General features: G+C 30.2%; 1 protein-coding gene across 12 annotated transcripts in view; it reads left to right on the top strand.

The window, feature by feature from the left end:
* Smr (nuclear receptor corepressor smrter) overlaps window positions 1-22,302 on the top strand; it is a 137,650-nt gene that overhangs the window by 94,534 nt on the left and 20,814 nt on the right. The gene's annotated exons all lie outside the window — the stretch shown is intronic.

Below are 22,302 nucleotides of genomic sequence, written 5' to 3'. Positions count from 1 at the left end.
ATTATTTTTGTGATTCGCCAGTGTTTGAAATTTTAAATATTTTTATTAATATATTACATAAGTAGTAAAATATTATACGAATAATTTTATTTGTATTATGTGCGTGAAATAGTTCAAAGTTTTATTTTTTAAAGAAAAATATTTATTTTTAAAATAGAATAACAATGTTAAATGAGATATTAAAATGGATAAGATTTCCTAAAACTAAGCAACTTTGTTTTTATTAAAATATTTATTGACAAAATGTATAAAATATGTAAGTATTATATAGTAACGAAATATGTAAAACCTTGTTGCTTATAGAATTATTGCTTTTATATAGTTCTATTTTTATACAGCATCCTCTTATATTTATATATACTTTTTTATACATAAGTGGCTTTTTAAAAAATAATATAGTCCTTATATTTACTCTTCAGTTAATTAAGTTAGCATCATTAATGTTGATAATATTGAATGAAATATCAATAATACAATCTATAAAGACGTAAAACCTCAAAATAACAACTATTTAAATTCAGGGGAAAAAATACAGAATTAATTTGCATGCCTATCATTTATTATAAAATATTAATTAGTAATAAATATTATAATTATTGAATAGAAGTAAATTTATATAATAATAATCATATTATTATTATTAATGTTTTTTATTAAATGTGACGTTTAATTCATTAGATGGACCGGCATATTTTCAAGTATTCAAAAAAGTTACTTGTAACTAAATGTTGAAAATCAAACACACAAAAATAAATAAATTCTTATGAATATTCATATATCACACAAATGTGGGTAAATGGCGCTTAAGATGTACTTGTGTAATACAAATTACGGAGTATAACCCTTTCGTATATCGTGACCACATATAAGAACATTTAATTGGTTTCTTTCACTTGTTACTCATTAAATATATCTTTTAATAATGTCCTGTTAAAATTAATGCGAAAGTATTAATCTTGTCCTACAGTCTTTTCAGTAAGCAAACTTGTAGGTGCATGCCATGATGTATCAGCGACTTTTAAACGAACTGAATTCATTATTGATACATAGTAATAATGAAGTTTTATCAAGAAATAATAAAATAAAATTCTATCAAAATAGTAGACTTATCAAAGAATAAAAAAATTTTCAAATTGTACAGGTATAGTTGTTTGAAAAATATTTCGAAACCTCTTTTATTTTATATTAAACAAAGAAATAAGTGACGTTGAAGTTTATAAAGAATTTATTTATGGATAATTCTACTAAGTATTATATGTACTTTATCAAGCTTATATTTCTTTGACAGCATAATAAATAAAATAAAAATACCATTTGAAATGATTGAATGAATGAAAATTGTAGTTTAGTTTGAATAAACTCTGTATATTCAATGCAGAATCTTTTTAATGCTAATATATTTGTAATTTTTGCATCCGATGAACAATTACCAGAAGTCCAATATTAATATCTTTATTTCTTGCTGTAATTATTGTGCTTTGGTTTTACTGCAATTGTAAATATGTTTGATATTAATAGAGTGTACAATGTCAGTAAGATTGCAGTTCGAACACAGCTACATTACTCGCCAATATGGTGTCATTTTGAATGCTGGCGGGAAATCATTTTATGGCGGCAAATGCGTTTTAACGCTCCGTTAATGGGAATAATTTATTGAATATTGTTCTTTGAAATCTGAACAATTGTAGTAATCAAGCATATAAATATGTATATTTTCGTACTTTAATATAATTATTTTAAATAAACTCATCATAAGTGGAAACATTATTTATTTATTTGTTGTGTTATACAGAGATGTTCCGAATACTTTTTCACGTTACTAACTATTACACATTAAAATTTCTAAAAATTTGAAGTTAACTTAATAATGATTAATACTCAATAGTTGACACTAAACAAAATAAAACACAATGTTTGTTTTAGAACAAAAGTAAATGATTCATAAGATAAAACAGAACAAAATACAATTAAAAGAAATAAAATTACATTGAAATTAAATTACATGTCTATAGAACCTTTAAAAAATTAAGAAATATTAAAACGATTACAAAAATTTGCATTGAAAGTGCATAATTTTACAAATGGAGCGGTTTTCAAAAAAATTTTCTCAGTAAAGAACTTTTTTTTTTTTTGTTAAAAATGGTGGGGGAAATTTTGAAGCTTAGGGATTTGAAATTATAGATATGGTAATCTAGGGATTTGACGATCTATAAAGTCGATCTGAAAATTTGAGGATTTAGGAATTCACAGCTTAGGAATTTGAAGACGAAGGAATTTGCACACCTTAGGATTAGGGGAGCTATGGATATCAGAATTTAGGGATTTAAGAGTTTAGAAATTTTAGGGCCTAGAAATTTAGAGGTTTAAGGATACACGTATCTAGGAATTCATCGGTAAAAAACTTTAGAAATATGGATATTTAGCCATTTAGAGACTTTGGGATTTTGAAATCTGGGCTCTCTAGAGCCATTGAAGCACAATTTGAAAATATAAATGTTTAGTAATTTTGAAATTTGGGGATTTGATGAATTACAAGTTTAGGAATTTAGCAATTTGCAAATGCCATAAATTGAAAAATTTGAAAATGTGGAAGTTTGGTGACTATGAAAGTTTAAAATTTAAAACATTTTAAAATGAAAAACGTTTAATTTACAAATTCTTAAACTTCGAAATTTAGAAATACAGAAATTTCAATTTTTCAACTGCAGAAATTCATAAAGTTAGGATTTGGAAATTTAGAAATAAAAAATACAGTTTTTCAGATTTAGATATTAAGAATTAAAAAATATGATTGACGGTGTTTAAAGAGCTATTTATTATATATTGTCTAGAATATGTACGAAATAGATGTTATATACATAGGCTAATATAATATAACAATCTGTACAATAATAAATATATAAATCGACAATAATAACGATGAGTTCTGGTGAAAGATGAATGAAATTTGTTGTTTTGGAATATGTCACATAATTTGACACGTAAACGAAGAATAAATTAAACATATAACTTACAATTATGATTATATATTACAGTACAAAAACATTCCGAAGAAAATTTCTGTTCGTTGTGCATTGTTAAGTATAAAAAATAAATATGTCTTCTAAAGCAGACAGGAGGGATAGAAATTAAATTTTATAACGTAGTCAGTTTGCATGTGTTCTTTTCCTAAATAAATTAACGCACATTTGACAGCACGGTAATTAAATTTGCGTTTAATTAATTGATAAACAAGCGAACTATTGATAAATTTATCATCAGTTTCGTGAAATTCATGCAACCATTTGTAAACAATTTAACTAATTCTCGTTTGCGTTTATTAGTACTGTGTCTAACAAATGTAAATACTGTATACTATTTGCAAATATTGTTGTATAGTTATATGTTGAATTCGTTAAAATGTAATTGTGTAAATTGAATTTTACATCATGTTATATGATGCATGTTAATACTGTTCTCATAAAATGAGGCGAATGGGAGCAAAGCTATAAACAAATGTAAATAATTCGATAGAAGTTGTTTGACGAATAAGTAATATTTTTGCACTTTTCAATTTTTATATGTTATTTGTTTGTGCGGTACTTGTAATAAGTATAATGCAATATTTAATTGGTAATTGCTGTAGAAATTCATGTGTTCATAGATGGATTTTAGAAAAATACGAACGATTTTAGAAAAATAAAAATGGATTTGGTTTAGTATAATTGCACAGTAATTTTAATTATCTCATTTGAAATACGATCAAGCCATTTCTTCGCATAATTCCTGAAGGTAATAAAATAAACAATGATTTTGGTTTTGCATCTTTCAAACGAGTGAGTACAGCTATGGAGATTAAAGGATTGTTCCATTTAATAGAAATTAGGTGCATCGCATAAATTATAGTCTATTATCTATCAATTTTTGTGGTTAGATACGTGCAAGTTACATTATTATATCTTTTAATAGATATTTTTATTTACTTATACATTTTGTACGTATTATGCTCTGGTTTTTACGAACAAACTGTTTTCAGAAGTTTGATCAGATCACTGTCCCCTGTTTCCGCACAAAACGCATTCCCTATTTCTGGATGGTATACAGCTCAATATTATGTGTTGCAATGTGTATTACTGTTTATCATTTTGCTATCAGCAGTTAAGCAGTACATTTAAGCAGCTGTGCATCTAAACAGCAAGAAACATTAGAATTTACAGTTAAGAATAGGAAGAACATGTAATGGGGAAAAGATAAACCAGAATAGTTGGTTTGGAAAGCAACGAATGCCGGATTCAGTGTTCAACGTGCCAAAAATCGGTACACGAGACTTGTGCTCGTATCTTCGAATATTCTTACGATTATACACGTGATTATTGTAAATTATGTCGAAGATGTAAGTTACGTCAGTAGTTTTTCTTGTGCCCACTAATAGGTGCCATTGTACATTCCTTCAAAGACGCATATCAAAGTTTCGTGTTAAAGTTAATACCATGATATTGTTACTTGATTTGTTACTTTATTTTAAATTATAATAACGTTAACCTGTATTTAATATAAATTAGAGAAATCGGAACATAATTTTTTGTACATATATTTATAGAAAACTTTGATGTACCTTATTTGAATATACGATACATATTGTTATAGATGTGCAACCTGAAATAACATTAAATTTTTAAATTTTGCTAAAAGACATGAATTACAGATTTTATAATTAATAGAATTATCAGAAATATTTCATGATTTTCGTAATTACAATTTCTTGCTATGCCGTTTTAAAATATTGCATATTTAGGATCTTCTAAATTTGTCTTTCATAAACTTAATATAAAACCCGGTTCGACAACCTGAAAGACGACAAACCAATACAGAAGCTATTTAATTTTCTTTAACATGCCAGGACGTACAATAAACTGTTAACTAAATTACTAAATCGCTAATAACCCAAACGGTGGTTGAAGCAATTATAAACACTAATATCAACAAAATTTGTCTGTATTATTGTAATAAAATTTTATCAAATACAAATGGGACAATCTATTTTTCTTTTTATTTTATATAGTTTGGTTTTCTCGTACTAGAAGATATTTCAGATAAATTTTACCATTATTCATATAAATTAATTCTTTGTCATACTTTAACAACTCTGACACGTGACGCACTCACAGTTCAAAAGTGATGAATTTTACTTGAATTTTCAATATGTTCCAATTTAAAGTTTGAGGTCAATTATAATCTGCAAAGTCAAAGCCCTCTCAATATAGAATTGACGTAACATTTAATTTATCGTTATTTGTTTTAATATTATAGATATGTGTAGGTCTGACGTACCTAAACTGTACAGCAAGGGGTTAATAAGTATTTTCCGCCGTTCTTACTAATTTCTCAGAAAGCAAAATAGGTTAAAAACGAGTTTGGGTTAGTCTAGTTACGCAGTGATTAGAGAGCCTTCAGGTGCAAAAGTTAGTCTGCGGATGAAGAGGCTCGCGTTCACCTCGAGAACGGGTCTTTTCGGGATGCGTCTTTTGCCGGTCCCCCTCTCGCTCTTCAAGCCCTCCTGTTCTCCTCGGTCTCCCTGCTCTCTGATGTTTTTCATCAAATTAACTCGCGGTACGAGTACTCTTTCTCCACGGTGTTTGCATAATATCGTTTATAATTCAGGTTGCGCTGAATTCCACTTTATTCCGCCTGGTGGCCCGTATACGTGCAGGTCGCTCGTTTGCTCGCTCTCTTCGCTTTCGACCCTCGGCCACCCTTCTATCAATGAGCCACTATCTTACTCGTTCATTCTCTTTCTCCTTTTTTTGTCTCTCTTTGCCCGTGGCAGGACCATAACCTGTGTACAAAACTGTGCACGTGGTGCCCCTCGCCGGCAAATACTACCCCTGCCAATAAGTTTTTCACCGAACGCAATTTTATGAAGATCACTGAAAACACAACAGGTTTTTATACATTAAATCATATCATTAGATATAAACAGAATAGTAGGAATATTAGGATGGTATATTGTAAAGTAAATGCGAGGAAGATGATGGGAAATTTCCGTTTATTGTGCGATGGAAAGCAATGATCAGCAGGGCCGCTGCAAATTGCGCGTAATTACACGCTTGGGAATTCAAAGGGCGATTTCATTAAGAAATTTTTGCAATAACATATTCTAAAATTTATAAGCTTTTAATTATTATATTTTTGAATTTATAAATTAAAAGTTTTTGATTTGCCAAGTCTGAAATTTCGAAATTTTCTAAATACGTAAATACTTGAAGTCCTTAATTCTTAAATATAATTCCCAAATACCTATATATTAGGGGTACCGAAAAGTAATCAAAATTTCTTCGATGATTTCAAAGTTTTTCTATGAAAAATCGAAGGATTTTTTTTTAAGAAGGGAACAATTGCCTTTACACTGGCAAAAAGCATTAGAAGGTGATGGAAATTATTTTGTTGATTTAAGATTTCTTTAATAAATAAATATTTTTCGCCAGCAAACATAATTTTGATTACTTTTCGGTACCCTAATACTTTCAAATATCTACATCTTCAAATTTCTCCATTCTCAAATTCGTACATATACAAGTTTTCACATTTCCAAATCTAAATTTCTATTTTTTACCTAATATTGTAAGGGTAAAATATACTATCACGCATTGTAAGTTAGTCTGGCACTCCTCACTTATTTATTTTTCTACTTCAATTCTAATTTAAAAATTAATGATTGTCGTACGCGCGTAAATCTAGTTTTAACACTAGAACTACCACACCAATCAAAATAACTGGTTTTACAGTTCCATTTTACAGTTCTTACTTCGTGTTACATTTTTTTCCGTAATGATGTGATTAATCAGTCCAAGATAGTTTGCTAGAACGAAAATTAAATTTCGAACGCAAAGAATTGAGATAAATAATGGAGTCGATTGTAGAAGTTAATCGTGGGTCATGATGCACGAAACAGACGCGGTTGCCAGCAAGAATGCGTCGCCACCAATTTAGAATGGGACATGGCGATTACGCACATTTCCCAAGAGACCGAGGCTTCAAACCGGAGTTAACAGACTCGCTGCTTCCCCTATCCCTTCGCTTCCTCTTCCATTCGGACCCTTTATCCCTTTGCATCGCAATCGAGAAGCAACAACTACTACGATAATCGTCGTTTGCATAGCTATTAGTATCATTGCCGTCGTTGTTGGTTATAGCAGTGACGATTAGCCAGATATAGTACCGATTGAATCGTGCAATCTCGACGTATTATATTATTTCCTCCATTATATTGCATGAATTTCCACAATACTGTTATCGAAACTATCGATGACGTATTATAGAGAGTACGTGCGCTAAGGAAACGTGTAGATATATGAATTGATACATAGTTGATCAATTATTTTTGTAATTGAAAATGACCAAATGTCGATAGGTTTGGTAATTGTTTATTTCTGTGAAATTTAACATCGCATCACATATTATATAAATATTATATTTCACAAAACTTATATAATTTTATGATTTACATAACTTACATAACTACGTAATTTAGTATTTTACATAATTTAAATAACTATACACAAAATTAATATTGCACGTAACTTATATAAATTTGTACTTTATATAACTTACACAATTTTATTTTATGTAACTTGCATAACTTTATATTTTAATAATTGTTTAAACTAATGAACTTATAAATTCGAGTATAATCGTATCCCGTCTAGTATAATGCATAATGCGTCTAGAATAATGTGTTCATATCAAACATAAAAAATCATGACAAAAATGTCAGATGTGTTCTAAATAAAAATATAAATATCTTTCCTTCGCACACTTTCTATTAAACAGACGTAATTTATTGTGCGAAAGATTTATTTACAAACGACAACACAGTTTATAGTTCTTTTTACAGGAAGTTTGCAGAAAATTACAATACATAGTGTTGAGAATTTCAACGAAAGCTGTTGTACAGAGATGATAAGTTGGTTAGCAAAACGACAAAGGGGGACGTGAAGTAATTTGCTTACTCCGCCTAATCCCACCTTTGATGTTTCCGAAACAGTATAATGCCATGTTGTCACTCAAGTAGAATCTCCGTGTCCGCGGGTGATGCGTATGTGTATTTAAGGTTAACATTCTACAATGCTTACATTATTCTTTAATCCCTTTTTAGGTAGTTCGTTTATGCAAAGTACGCGGAAAATCAGAGTTGTATAAGTTGAGACATGCAAGTATTAACATGCGGTTTTAATAAAATAATGTGATTTACTTTTGAATGCACATTTTCAAATTTTCAGTTTTGAAACTTACGAATTTATGAATTCACAAATTTCATCATTTTAAAGTATTTAAATTAAAAAAATCTAATAACTTAGAAATAAGGAAATTTGATAACCTAAAATTTACAAAATGTGAAAATTCCAAATTAAAAAATTTTCGAATTAACAAAAGTCCAAAAATTTGTAGATTTGCAATTCCTGAATTTTCAAAATCTCATGGAAAGTTATAAATTATTAAATTTAAAGGTACGGAAATATGAATATTTTTAATTTCCAAACTTGAAAATTTGATATTTCTAATTTTCTAAATATTAAATTTAAAAAATTGTCAGTTTTTATGATTTCAAGCTCACAAATTAAAAAATTTAAAAATTTTAAGAAATAGAAGTCTCGTAGTTTAGTAACTTAAAAATATCGAAATTTCAAACTTCCAGTTTTCAATTTAATAATTTGAGAGTGCAAAAATTTATAAATCCATAAAATTGATAACATAGAAACATATAGAAACAGGTATTTCAAATTTTCAAGTATAAAAAATTTTATTTCCAAATTATCACATTCTCAACTTCACAAATTTAGAAATTCGAAAGTTTGAAACATTCGCAACTTTTAAAAGTTGAAATAAAAAATATACCTTCTACTGCATTTGCACGCAATGTACGCGTAACACGCACGGAAATGCAGTTGCTCATCGCTAATTTTACAAAGTTTACAAAATAAATAAATCCCTCCCACATTTTAGCTTTTCCAAAATAACCAAATTGTTTATTGGAATTTTAAAATAATCACGCACTCAGTTTTAACAGCTGTTAGAATTTATTTACTATTTGAACTACTATTCAACTCACCTTGACTTGATATGGTTCAAACTTTATTCTATTTCGTGCTCCTGTATTTTATTCATTTTCTACATTCTATCTATACAATTATACAATTACGTATAATTACGTCTCAAAAAGTGTGTCCATCACGGTAACAAATGACTCTATTATTTCTTTCTTGAGCTATAAGTGTATAAAAGTCTTCTCAATGAATATGAATAATAAATATAAAATGCAGCTAGAAAATATTTAGTAAGATCTGTTAAATAAGTCTTTTATTTTGAAAGTGGGGCAAGTCCATTTGTGAAGAAATGAAGATGATAACAATAGATAAAATTTAATATACTTTTATCTGAAAGCAATCTATAGTGAAAATAATTCAAATTCCCTAATGTTTGGACGATGGAAGTTTTGATGATTAACGGTATTTGGAAGATGTTTTGAAAGTGGCGCAAGTTTACCCTAGGTTGAAATCATTATCAGAGAAATATATTACAATGCAATTTAACCCTGGTAAATATTAGTAATATTGACAATAATGTGAAAAACTACAAATTTAATAATATTGGTAGTATTGGTAACCTCAGTCTGAGTGACAATGCGATGTAGATGTCTCCAAGTTCTGATTACCATTTTAAGCTTGTTAGTAAGTTTTAGTTCAATTTCTAATAAATATTCAACATGGTCCTTTAAATATCGGTGCACAAAACCTCTTAACAATTTCACTATTATTTGAAAATTATAAATATGAAATAAATATGGCTTAGAATAATTTTAACGAAAATTATAACTGATGCATCTGAAAGTGAAGCTAGGTAAGTAATAATACAAAATAAAGACGCTTTTCTGGGTAATAATGCCACTCCTGAAGAATCCTCGTTTCCAAGGAATTTCATTATTTTCTTTTGATTTATAAATATAATATATTTGAATTATAAATATAAGAGCCATGAGAGTTGGTAATAAAAGAATCTTAGAGTCAGGATCCGAATACGAAGACAATTCAGAGAAAACTGATTCAAAGAAACGAAAAAAAAGTATAACTGAACAATTGAAATATTATCCGTTTAATTAACGATTATGATTCATTAATTTTGAAAATGACGTAAGTCTATTTCGGTATGATAAGACCTATATTCTTTAGTCAACCCTTCAAATACTATTGAATAATGCATTAAAACTTGCATTAATACTGCATCGTAAAATTTTTAAATTTATCAAAATGCAAACTCTAAAATATCTCGCAATAAAAAAATGGATTTGCCTTACTTTCAAATACAAAAATACTGCCTAATGAAATTTTCACCTGCATCAATGAGCAGTCTGTTATGCAATCAGTAGTTTAAATAACCAGTGTCAGCATAATTTAATTGATACCTAGAAAGTTAAATAGAAACAAAATCTAATAAGCATACGTTTACATTTGCATGTAATTTCGTTTACATTTGCACGCGAGTAACGCGTTTCGTCGAGTTATTAACGAAAATTGTCACGGTACGCGGGAGAACAATGTCGAACCGTGATCGTCGTTTCAATTGGCAAAATCGAAATTTACTGCGGTGGAAAGGAAGGAAATAGCCCTTCGGGCTTGCAACGTATAATCGGGAGCAGAAATGTACACATTGGAGAGGTCGGTATCGTTCCCTGGATCCCGGGGAGACGAAAGAACGCCCGCGGTTTAATGCTCCGAGCTCGGTCGAGACAAGCTGAGCAAACACTTTTCGCGATATTACCAGGATCCGTACGGGCTCTCTGCGGCTTCTCTCTCTTTCTCTCTCTCTCTTTCCCTCTTTTACCCTCTCCCTTGTAATGAAATAAATACTCACCTGCTCAGAAATTCACTTATTCTTTCTTTGCGTTTCATCGACCCATACGGTGCTCTCTTCTTCCTCTAATTTAAATGGGTTGCTGAGTTATATTGATAAATTCATCAAATTTACCAGCGGCAGAATTGCGATGAAATTTTTGGATCCAGACGTCATAACTATTATATGCAGGAATCTGACATAATAGTTGTTTCAAAAACTTGCATGAAAAGATCAGTAATAAGGACTTTATTTGCAATTTACAAATTTTTTAAATAGAAATACTGAGATTTAACAATTTTTAGTTCTTTTATTTTTGTACTTCCACATTTTAAAGATGCAATTTGTCACATACAAAATTTTGAGCTAAATTTTTTATTATATTTCTGAATTATTTAAATTTCTAGTTTGTAGTTAGTCAACACCGAAATTTTCAAGCTTTCAAATTATCAAAGTACCTTTCTAGATTCTTGAATTTTTTATTACTCACATCTCTGCACTCCCAAATTCCAAAATTGATAAGTTCTAAAACTTTAGACCTCAAATTCACAGTTTACAAATTTTCAAATTTAAAAATTTCTAGGTCCTTAAATTTCGAAATTTAATTAATTTATTTAAAAAGTTTGTTTAATTAACTCGAATAAGAACTTCAATAATTCTGTTCAGAAAGCTTGCTCAAATTTTTAATTAAATTAAAACTTAATTATAATTCATTTTTAAATTTCTTCATTCACATGAATGTCACACATAAATTATACATATGTTGTTTATAATTATAAGTATGTTATCTATAATTTAAAATATAAACTATAACTGATTATCTATAATTTAAAATTGCAATTAATATTAAAACATAAAGTTGATTTAGAAAATTCAAAGTCCAGGTAGAAATTCAATTATACTAATGGATAAATGTGCATGTTCTGTTTAAAATGCATCAATTCAAATTTCCAACATTCTTTTCCATATTTTTATTACCGTTATTAAACCATCAATCCCGGCACTTTATTGACCCATTGAGTGGCAATCCGATTTCGTAAAAATTTCCCGAGGGGCCAGCTCAATATTTATCGTAATCCCAGCCAAAACCTTCCATCTGTTAAAACATAATCGATTTGGGAACAGCGTTTTCTATGTAACATTCTTTTTATCTAAAAATATTTTTTACATGTTGCAGTAACAATGATCGGGGACACGAAAGTTTAAACTTTCAATTTGTTGAATTAATATATCGACAATGTACTAATAATTTCTTTCTATTTTTTAATGATATTATAATGTGCTAATTGTCGTCTTAACATCAAGTAATACACGATGAACGGAGCTGTTGTTCTCGTAAATTATGGTTAATAGGAGCAAAACTGTAAACGAATGTAAATAATTCGTTAGAAAGTGTTGTTTGACAAATAAGTAATATTTTTGTATTTTTTAATTTTCATATGTACATGTTATTTGTTTGTGCGGTACTTGTAATAAGTATAATGCAATATTTAATTGGTAATTGCTGTAGAAATTCATGTGTTCATAGATGGATTTTAGAAAAATACGAACGATTTTAGAAAAATAAAAATGGATTTGGTTTAGTATAATTGCACAGTAATTATAATTATCTCATTTGAAATACGATCATTATTCTTGGCATAATTCGTGAAAGTAATAAAATAAACAATGATTTTGATTCTATATCTTCCAAACGCGTGCCTACGGCTATAGAAATCAAAGGATTGTTACATTTGACAGAAATTCAGCGTATCTCATAAATTATAGTGTATTATCTACCAATTTTTGTGGTTAGATACGTGCAAGTTGTATCATTACATCTCTTAACAGATATTTTTATTTACTTATGCATTTTGTACGTATTATGCACTGGTTTTTACTAACAAACTTTTTTCAGAAGTTTGATCAGATCACTGTCCCCTGTTTCCGCACAAAACGCATTTCCTATTTCTGGATGGTATACAGCTCAATATTATGTGTTGCAATGTGTATTACTGTTTATCATTTTGCTATCAGCAATTAAGCAGTACATTTAAGCAATTGTGCATCTAAACAGCAAGAAACATTAGAATTTACAGTTAAGAATCGGAAGAACATGTAATGAGGAAAAGATAAATCAGAATAGTTGGTTTGGAAAGCAACGAATGCCGGATTCAGTGTTCAACGTGCCAAAAATCGGTACACGAGACTTGTGCTCGTATCTTCGAATATTCTTACGATTATACACGTGATTATAGTAATGTGCCCACTAATTGGTGCCATTGTATGTTCCTTCAAGAACGTACACCAAAGTTTAATGTTAAAGTTAATACCATGATATTGTTACTTAATTTGTTGCTTTATTTTAAATTTTCATAACGTTAATCTGTATTTAATTTAAAATAGGGAAATCAAAAAATAATTTTTTTATATACGAGGTGCGATCATTAAGTTCCCAGACTGGTCCCGTATATGCAGATACAGTTACCTTTTTCAAATTTGGCTGTTATCCCCTTCAAAGTAATTCCCTTGGGCAACTATACACCGATCCCAGCGCTTTTGCCATTTTTGGAAAGCTTCCTGAAAGTCTTCTTCAAGCGTGTCGAGCACCTCCTGCGATTCGTGTTGAATCTCGTCTACCGTGTCAGACCATTGACCCTTTAGCTTCAATTTCATTTTGGGGAACAAAAAGAAGTCACAGGGTGCCAAATCACAGGGTGAGTATGGAGGGTGAGGAAGAACGATCATGTTGTTTCGTGCACAAAACTCTTGTGTTACGAGTGCTCTGTGTGCTGGCGCGTAGTCGTCTTGGAGCACCCAATTCTTCTTTGCCCACAGTTGTGGTCGTTTCCGACGAATGTCCTCCCTGAGACGTCTTAAAACGTCACAATAAAAAGCACCAGTCACTGTTTGACCTGTGGGAAAAAATTCGCGGTGCACAATTCCATGAATATCGAAAAAAACAATGATCATGCTCTTTGTTGAGCTTTTGACCTGTCTCACCTTCTTCGGTCGTGGAGATTGAGGGCTTTTCCACTGCGAAGATTGCTGTTTAGTCTCAGGATCGTACCCGTAGATCCAACTTTCATCACCGGTAATGATCCTTGATAAGAGTTTCGGGTCATCCCAACACTGCTGCCGCAGATCTTGACAAATTTGTAGCTTTTGTAGTCTTTTTGTTCTCGCGACAGAAGTCTGGGAACGAATTTCGCAGCAATGTGGTGCATGTTCAAAATTGAGGTCAAGATCATTTGTACCTCCCCAAATGACATCATCATGATATGGGAAATTTGTTCGATGGTGATGCGTCGATCTTCATGCACAATGGACCGAATTTTTTGCACGTTTTCGGAAGTGTTGCACGTGAGTGGTCACCCGGATCTCTCGTCGTCTTCCAAGGATGTCCTGCCATTTTTGAATCGCGAATGCCACTCAAAACAGTTCGTCCGACCCATTGCTTCATTCCCGTAAGCCTGTTTTAACATTGCGTGCGTTTCGGTCGCCGATTTCCCGAGTCTCACACAGAATTTAATGTTAGCTCTTTGTTCCAATTTGGAGATCATCGTAATTTCGCAGCGGAGCGCGCGCGTATGTTACTATTAAATTGTATGACACACGATTTAATGAACATATCGCTTCCAAACTTCGTGTCATTTGTCTTGAAGATTGTTATTCATATGTTCTGTGAGCGCATGTCAATTGTATGAACCGTTTGGTCACAGCAGACACAGTCCGGGAACATAATGATCGCACCTCGTATTTATAGAAAATTTTGATATACCTTATTTTAATATACCATACATAGTGACAAGATTTTTAAATTTTGCCAAAATACATAAATTACAGATTTCATAATTAAGAGAATTATCAGAAATGTTTCTTGACTTTTCTAACTGTAATATTTTCAAAGTATTACACTTTTATGATATTACATAATTTCATTCTTATAAAAAAATGTTTTTTATGGCTGCAGGAGTTCATATACTTTATTCAAAATTACAAGGATATAAATTCTAATAATTGTATTTATCATTTCTTCAACATTACATTTGCGAGAACAAATTAATTAACATTCGAAACTTCCGAATTTTCAAACCTTGCCATTACCGAATTAGCATATCCCCAATTTTCCATATTTTGAATTCTCCAAATTATCGAAATATAAAATCTATGCTTTTCCAAATTACCAAATTATCAAACTACCAAACCACCTTACCACCATGTTACCAATTTTGCATATTTTTTAATTAAAAAATGTTAAATATTCAAACTCTCAAAATTCCTAGTTTTAAACATATTTTAAAATTATAATATGTCGAAAAGAAAATTATCATTCTTTCTCTTGAAATACACAAAATTCAGTAGCTCTAATATTTGATTAACAAATATAAAAAAGTTCCATTACTTATTCACGTGAACGCATTGACAGGATGTCCCCTGAAAAACTAGCATTGCCATAATGCATACATACATCGGGTTTGATAATATACCTTGCCAACATACACCTAATGATAGCATTCTATTCTTTTTAACACTTTGACGTACATGGATGACGCTTAAATATTCACTTATACTGTTACAAATTATAATATTATTAAAAATAATATCTATATTAAGAATTTGTTCGTGCACCTGAAAATACATTAACTGTTACGAACAGTAAATATAACAAAATACTGAGAAAACATTCGGTAAAATTTGTTAAGAACAAAAAAATTACTCAATCAAATCAACCACTTCAGTATACCAGCCAACGGCTTAATCTATTCAAGTAACAAAAACACCGATTTGTAATACTTAACTTTCCTCTTTTTACCCTGACCGTATTATCATTACAGCGCTATTCAAGCTTTCGATAATTATCATCCACTTACATAACTTTTGTCGATCATCGGACTCGCGCAAAGTATCAATGAGTTCATTAGTCACCGAACATCCGAACTGTTCAGATGCCGAAGCATCCAAAAAGAACGGAAACATAACAACATTTGGTTAATTGATTGCACACAAAAGTGACGGTTGCACGAAGTTGTCATAACCGATTGAAAGTGGTATCAAACGGCACCCTTTCAAAGCTAATCTGTCGGCCAATAGGCGTGGAAGGAGGGGTGTAAACGTGTCTGTCTTTTGAACGTGGCTGAAGTGGCGTCGCTAATGATGTTGCATAAATAAATGGACAGGGGGGCACGTTATCCGTGTCTGTAATCGTAGTAGCCATAGCAAATGGGTAGGAAAATTAAATGCTCGTGGAAACCGTGCTCGTTACACGGTTACGGCTAGAGTTGAACGCGTCGGCGGCGACGGGTTCGGGTTAAGGGGGTGGGTTTATGGGGGGTGGGTTAACATTTCGATGGTGGAGTGGGGTGAAAACGGCTCATCGTCGGGGCCGAAAGGCCGCGCGCGCGCTCTTCGTGCGAGCTAATTAGCGTCTTGATTTACTTAATCCCAATTAATGCCTTTACCTGCAACAACCCTCGCGTTCCTGTGTGCATTAGACGGTAGGAGGCCCGGTTGAATTTCGACGCGAGCCATGACTGCGTTTTCGTTCTGCAAATAATGGATTATCCACGTACGGATACACATCGCGTGAGCTTTAATATATACCTTTGTGCATGAACTACTTGCTGCACGCCTGTAAGTGTGCACGTTGTCTTGGGAGTTTCGCTTGTGAATGCGCGCTCGAATGTGTTTGAAAAAAGGGCATTAATATTGGCAAGGAAGGATTTTATACGCAAACCGATAGACATGTAGCCAAATAAAATTGAAATATCAATTTTTTTTAATACAATTTTATGAAGCTTTTATTTTGAAAGTTGAACAAGTCTATTTTTACTCCGAGACATATAAGGGCTGCATTTTAATCAATTCTAAAATATTGCTAAGCGCTATTAATGCAAATTTTTATAAGATTTATTAATATAGATTTTTATAAGCTTTATTAAGACCAATTTTTGCAAGCTTTATTAAAACAAATATTTATAAGTTTTACTAAGAAAAATTTCTTCTATTTTGCAATGTTAATGTACGTTTATTATTCAAAAGTTTTCTTTATATTTATTATTCCTATTGAGTAGACTTTTATCAACTTATCTCAAGCAAGAAATGGTGGTACCGTAATGGACACTTTTTGAAACATGATTATTGCATACATAAACTCTAAAAGAAATAATATTTAAACCGTATAAGGTCAAGGTATAACGTTAATTTTTAACACGAAACATTACGATAATAGTTCCTAGTTTATTAAAATGTTACATTGTTGTAACTTGTAGATCTATTAGGTCGATAGAGACTGAAGATCAATTATGAATATGCCGATGATTAATTTAGCTTCCAAGAAATTCATTCGATAAATTTATATTCGTTAGAAGGAAGAAAATGATTAGCGTTTTGTAAAAGTAAGTGGTTGGCGCGTACTTTAAAACGATTGATTGCAAAGATAAATTCTGCCCCCTTCTACTGACAATGAGTAGTCATTTCATCGTTGATACCACTATGTCTCCCTCGAATTCTCTCCATTCCGATTAGCAGACATTGTTTACACGGATAGATCACGTTCAGACCGGGTTCAATCCGTTTTCCAGTGCACCATTACAACCATCCTGTATTTGCTCCACCTCATACCCATTTGTCGTCACGATAAGGGTAAAACCAGTTTGCTGTTAGCAAAAAAATCTCCTGCGAACAGTAATAAATTTCTCTGATAATTGAGTTTGATTAATTTCGATATTGTAGTTCAATTACTTAAATTGATGTAACTTTGCGTTCTCTTTTATATATGTAGTCTGTATGAACATGAAACAGTTAATTCCCGAAAAACGTTATATTATTCTTTATTTTCTTGGTGCGAGGAATATTGAGTCAGTTTTCAGTGCATGATTTCTTCAATTTTGACAAAAATACATTTTTCAATTCTTATATATAATATTTATGAAAAGATGATGGCAACGTAGTATGCGCTTCTTATAATATTGTATTATTATAAGTACAGAGTCTTACAATAATAATATTATTCTTTATTAGGTTATAGTAATAGGTCACCTTCCGGTACATCTTGGAAATAAAACTGAATATCGAATGTAAAAAACTGAATTTCAAAATTTAAGAACATTCAAATATCCAAATTTTCTAATTCATATTTCTGAATTTCCAATTTTCTATATTCTAAAATTTATGAATTTATAAATTGGCAAAATTTACAAATTACATTTGCCTGCCTTGCAATATTCCAAATCTCAGGTTCTAAAACTACAAGTTCTATAATTCCAAGTTCCAGAATTTGAAATTTCAAATTAAAAATTCCCAAATTATCAAATTTTTAAATCCTAAAATTCTCAACTCCTCAAATCTTCAGTTTATGAATTCCCAAATTTTTTAATTATTAAATTTACAAATGTTCAAATTCCCAACTACTCTAAACTTTCAAATTTAACAATTTTTAAGATGTCCACTTCTCAAATTACGAAATTCATAGATTCTCAAGTTCCTGAACTTCGAAACTCGAAAATTAATTTCATAAGTTTTTAATTTTGAAACTCCGTAAATTGAAAATTTTTACTTTCTTACTATTCCAAATTTAATCAATTAATTTCTTCTACGCATTTCCATTATATTGTGAAAACATGATATACACTATTGTTATCAAAGGAAATATCTACTTCAATATTTCTAGAATACTGATCTGCAAATTTAAATTAATATAAAAATACATATCAGTAAAATATTTTCTTAACCCCTTGGCTACTGTGGGCGCCTATAGGTGCTTAGAAATTTTGTGTTTGTATTACTGAGAGCACCTATAGGCGCCCACTTTTACACCAACAGTTTTTTCCTAGTGATTAAAAAATTTTTATAAAAAAGAGTTATGATGGCGTGTTATAACATTTGTCATTTGTATTATTCTTTGTACATAAAGGAAGGATAATAAACTGTATAGAAAAGCTTTAGCTTTGCTTTTTGTAAATAAGAATATCTGACTTTTTATTATAATAAATAAGACCATAATCACATTTCTCAGAAAAAGTCACCGTAGCGAAAAGGTTAAAATGTGTGAATGATAAGTAATAATAATTGTGAACAAAAGAAAAAAAAAAACAAAAGGTCATAATTTTCATAATTTTATACATTTAGTATAAGTAAATAATATATTTATGTATAATTCTTGAATGTTTTCAGTATTTAAATTTATAATTTGTTCTATGCATAAAAATAGTTAACATCACTCATACGTTAAAAAATAAAGTAAATAGTAACAATTTTATATTTTCTCGAATCTTGTTGATACAACTCTTTTTGAAAAATATCCATCATCTTTTTTAGTGATCAATGTTATAGACGCTTTTTAAAAAAAGTGTGATAAAAAACGTTGATTGAAGTATTTTTCATTTTACTTCATTTTTTATAATCCCTTCGTAGCTGTTACGAAAAATGTTTCATACAGTATTATGCTTTTAAATAGATTTGAAATCGATGGAGATAAAAAAATTTTACATCGGCATCCAGAATTGAGCGTCTTCTATTATTGTTCTTTTACATTTGTACATCATTAAAATTTGCTGCACTGAACACGCGTAACCAAATACGGTAATCAAATTATTTTAAGCTCCATGTTTACAGACGAATTTGTTCCGCATGTAGCTCCCAATTCGAAGATTTTATTCGCTTAACGAATAAAATAATTCATCGACTTTTATTGTTCGACTACAATTCCGTTTATTATACCATAATCCACGTTTACTGGCTAACATTTAGCTTATGAAAAACGAAGCTAAATGAAAATAAAAAGAAAATTAAACTCAATCTTTCGGACTGTCATTTGTAATGATGAAAATGTAGATAATGCAGAGAATATTTGACCAAATTTGACCAAAAATACCCACTTGAATATTGAAGTTTATTATATCTGTAACACTTAAACGGCACTGATAAGTAAAACTCTTAAATTTGTGAGCCTTTTTAATTGACACTCGAAACGCGGAGTCGAACAATTAATTCAGTTTTTACTTCAACTTAGTGCTAACTAACAGTTAATGTTTTATTTCATAATAAAATTTTCTTTCTTTAATAATTAATACTATTTCTGTCAAGACTTTGTGCATACATATTTCAATCGAAAGTTGTCTTTTCACACTTTTACGTTTGAAGGCAAATAATTGCCAAAATTATTAGAATTTCAAATTATCAGTTAAATGTAGATAATTTGAGGAATATATTTATTGACAAATTGATGTGTTTTTATTAAATATTATTTAATCGGGTTGTAAATTATAGCTTAATTTATCAACCTATAAAATATAAATGTAGCGGTGCACACTAAAATGCAACATGGCGGGAAATAAGAGAATATCAAAGTTATGCCGCAACTCCTGTATTTTCCGTTACAACCAAAATCGAAATTCTCTAATCTGATTATAATTAATATTATGCTGCAAAATGGTGCTGATCTTTATGTGTAAAATGGTTTATAATTAGTTTGTCATGAAATCCTTGAGATGTGAAAAGACACCTTATGGTAGAAATAAGTATACCTAGTGCACATTTTGAGATCTAGAATAAAAAATCAAGTTTAATTTTCAATTAAAGCTTATTAAGTTCAAGGCCAAAAGTTAATATTAATTATGAATTGTTTTAGTCAGTGATTATGTTTTGATCGTTATGTGGAACTGTGAATTAAGAATAAAATATTTAATTGTTAATATTATCGTATTGAATAATGCACTAAAATATATTTTTTTAACATTGTTATAGAATTTTTAAAATTCTTATAGAGAACATTAGTTGATTTTAATTTCCCCAAATTAATTAGAATTTAATTTTAAATTAAATATTGTGTTAATTGCTCAACATTTTGGACGACGATAATATTTATTTGTTAACTCATAGACGGAATATTAATCTAATTTGTCTAAATTAACCAGTTAACTGTGATTGACGAGTATACTCGTCATGGCTCGATTCTGGCGACACAAAACGGCGCGCGCTCTCAAACGAGGACGCTACAGTTAACTGGTTAAAATGTTTAGAGGCTAACACGATATAAACAAATAAAAAGTGTAAATGACTTGAGATGGATTCATAAATTCTTGAGAACTTGTCACCGCTTGATTATCGACACACACTGGTGCGGTTTGCAAAAAGATCGCCACAGTTAACTCGTTAAGTAAGCAGTAAATACTGTTTATACACATAATATTAGTTTACTATTATTACTGATGATTCGATAACAGGAACACGTTAATATTACCAAGCAACAGCAGGATTAAAGAAAACTCTTAATTAATGACAAAAATAATAATACTAGCGACATTTTACAAATATTTTTTTTATTGTGTCGGTATATAAAATTCAGTATGCAATTAAGAAGTATAATTTTAATTCTTAATTTGCAATTATAATTAAGACAATCTTTAATTCGAATTTAAATTATAATAATCGATTTAAAGAATTTGCAATTCAGGATTAAGATTAATTCTTTTTTCACGATATTGAATAAAAAACTAATATATAATCAGAAGAAATTCATTTAAAAATTAAATTCTTATTCTTTATTAAAAGAAATTTCGATTAACAACTATAGATATAATTTATTAATTGTAACAGTCTTGAATTAAAATAACCTTCTAATTTTCGACTTGCATATTCAAAATTGAACCTTAATTTTCAACTAGAAAATTGTATAATGAATATACCCTAACTTTCAATGGAGAAATATTTAGTCGTTAACCAGTTAACTGTGGCGATCTTTTTGCAAAGCGCGCACCAATGTGTGTCGCGACAATCAAGCGATGACGAGTTAGTTCTCAAAAATTTATGAATCCATCTCAATTACACATTTTATTTGTTTATTTCATTTCGTGTTGACCTCTAAACATTTTAAACATATTACTATTTACGAATATAATTTAGTTTTCGCTAAAATTACAATTTAAATATCAAATTGTAACAAAATTTTACGCATGACGGATATATAGCCGTCTTGGCACAAAATTCTTCCACATCTCCATGACGGATATAGTCGTCAAACACACTTAAGGGGGGAGACCAGTATGACACCTTAAAAAAATCGGTTTTTTTTTTATCATCTTAAAAAATTCTCCCTTCTTTTCTGCGTATAATGCCAAAAACCGGGTTTAAAAATTCAAAAAACTTCTGTCGCTAGACCTGTTTCCGTATCGCACATAGCACTATCCCGCGTATGCACATATAACTTTAACCTTGTTTTTCTCGGAACACCATTTTTGGACCTTGCAACCAGCCTACAGCCTAAACGGAGGTTCAGATCACCTTGAAATTTCTTGTGGTAGTATTTCAAATCAGTGGCTATCGGCCTAACCTAAAACATCCCAGAAAACAAATCTAATTTTGAAGAAAAAAAATAAAATGTTGGAAAAATTTGCGTAATTATGTGTTCTGCCACTTTGATAATTTTTATATGCTATTGGGTTAAATAATCAAATC

The sequence above is a fragment of the Megachile rotundata genome, chromosome 5 (assembly GCF_050947335.1).
Source record: "Megachile rotundata isolate GNS110a chromosome 5, iyMegRotu1, whole genome shotgun sequence".
NCBI classification, from domain to species: Eukaryota; Metazoa; Arthropoda; class Insecta; order Hymenoptera; family Megachilidae; genus Megachile; species Megachile rotundata.
This window is presented reverse-complemented; position numbering and strand designations above follow the sequence as displayed.